Source organism: Loa loa (genome assembly GCF_000183805.2).
Source record: "Loa loa unplaced genomic scaffold supercont3.177, whole genome shotgun sequence".
Taxonomy (NCBI): Eukaryota; Metazoa; Nematoda; class Chromadorea; order Rhabditida; family Onchocercidae; genus Loa; species Loa loa.
Genome location: NW_018108357.1, coordinates 116034 through 118520, shown reverse-complemented (window position 1 = coordinate 118520; position 2487 = coordinate 116034).

Here is a 2487-nt window from a genome sequence, read left to right as displayed (position 1 = left end):
AATAATAATAATAATAATAATAATAATAATAATAATAATAATAATAATAATAATAATAGTAATAATAATAACAATAACAATAACAATAACAATAATAATAATAATAAAGGTAATAATAAAATTAAATAAATAAATAAGTATAATTATATTATTATGCATTTAACAGTAATAGCTGGAATAATTAAGGCTATTTTAAAACTATTATATAATTTAGTTAAAAAGTATGGGAAAAATTTTTTCCTTTTTTCTCTTTTCAATTCCTAACATAAATTGTAATCAAAATAGATGCCATGAAGGGACGGGTCAAATGATTGACAAGAGAGAGAGAGAGAGAGAGAGTAAGGCGAAAGAAAAGTATCAGTAATGAAATCATGCTTGCCATTACGTAGACATTTTAGCAAGTGAAAAAAAGGCAAGAGGTACTTTAACCTTTCAAACAACAAATATCCTTTTTATTTGTTGTTTGTTGTTTATTGTTTGCTGTTTATTATTTACTGTTTATTGTTTGTTGTTTATTGTTCGCTATGGTTTACTGTTTGCCGTTGTTTATTGTTCGTTGTTGTTTATTATCTATTGCTTACTGTTGCTATATGAAAAATATAGTATTTGGTCCATACAAACTATAAAAAATTCAAAAATTACTTCTCTATTATAAAAGAAATGATTATAAATGACATTATTCAAATTTGAAGATTTGAAATGGTCGTTGACTCATTTTAAAATTAATTTTAAAATAATTTGAAAGAACCGGAAAGAAAAAATAACGATTTGCTATGAGTAAAAGAATTACCTGAGTGAAGAAAAAGGGAATTTTATGCAATTGTAGAATTTTTCGGATTTTTGGAATTTTTGTTTAAACTTTTAAAACGTTCACTTGATGTTATCCTTTTTGTTATAGTAGAAAAGAAGAAAAATCAAACAAATAAACATTGTAATGATGTGATCTTTGCTAATGTTTGTTGTAATGATAGGATTTAAAAAGAAAAAAAAATGATGAAATGTTTAGTTTCTAAAAAAAAAAAAAAAGAAAAAACATACACACATAAACACACACGTGATAAGGAAAAGTGATATGGAAAAAAAAAAGGAAAAGGAAGAGAAAGAAATAAAACAATTAAATATTATTATTTTTTGGTTTGGAAAATCTTTTCTTTAAAATTTTAAAAAATTTGATCGTTTTCTCTTTTGTTTTCAATTTACTATCTTTGACAATTACCAGAGGAAAAGTTCGAAGTTTGTGTAGTATGAAAATATATAATTAATATTTTGTTTTTTATAGATTTCAAGTATTTTCACAACAAATTTCATAAAAATTCATTAAAAAGTTTCCAAAAAAGTTTTATAAAAGATTTCAAAGAAATTTCATTGGAAAAAAATATATTATCTTGTTTAGCATTAATTACATTTACAGATGAGAAAGAAAAGTAGGAGTGAAAGAGAGAGAGACAGGGGGAGAGAAAAAAATAGGAAAAAGATTAAATTTTTTAAATGATTTGAGAAAAATGCGATAAAGAGATACAAAGGTAGATAAGAGAAGTAAAAGAAACATATTGTAGTTATATTGTCCTTTACGATCACTTCTAAGTAGAAATTCCGGGAAAGGTTAGATGAAAATTCCGGAATGGAAAATATATAAATGTCCTGGAGTTTCTTTATACTAAAATATAATTGGCAATATGCCTTAACAAGAAAACAAAAAGGAAAGGTGAAATGAAATCGGAAGAAAAGTAGGAAGGTAAGCTAATTAAAATTTAAAAAAAAGTGGATATTGTTTAATCGTTTTTTTTTTGTATTTCACGGCTAAGTGATTCTTTTAATTTTTTTCTTTTTGTTTTTTTAACATATAAAATCCAATGGGTGATATTGTCGTCTTTTCCTTCAAATAGCTATATTAAAATTTCTTTTCGCTTTTTTACTAATTAACTCTGCTCCTAATTATTTGTTGAATTTCTGAAATGACAAATGGAAAAAGAAGCGTTATTGATTGGATTCAAATTACAGTTAGGTTCTAATAATCTCTCCTGAATCAGAAACATTCCCAAGCATAATTAATCGGCTAGGAGATGATATGAGAGTTAATCATTTACTTAAATGGAAAAGTTTCCCAAAGTTCATTTCTCTCCTGAAAAACTGAAGTACCATGAAGGAGAAAATGCTAAGATTATCTTTACGTTCAAAAAAGTGTTTTAACATGAAAGGAAACGAGAGAAAGAGAAGGAGAGGGGGAGAAAGAAAGAGAAGCAATGGAAATAATTCATTGGCAAAAAAGGAAGTTAACATCCAAAACAATGATAGAGAAATGCTTTAAAAGAGGAAGAGAGAGAGCTTGAAAAATTAATAGTACTTCATTTACAAAAATTTTTAAGGAGAAAATTTGAATAACTTTGTTTTTCCCTTACTCTTTTTTCCTCTTCCCTTTATCATTCCTTTATTTTTCCCTTACTTTTCTTCCCTCTCTCTCTCTCTCTCTCTCTCCTTCCTCTCTTC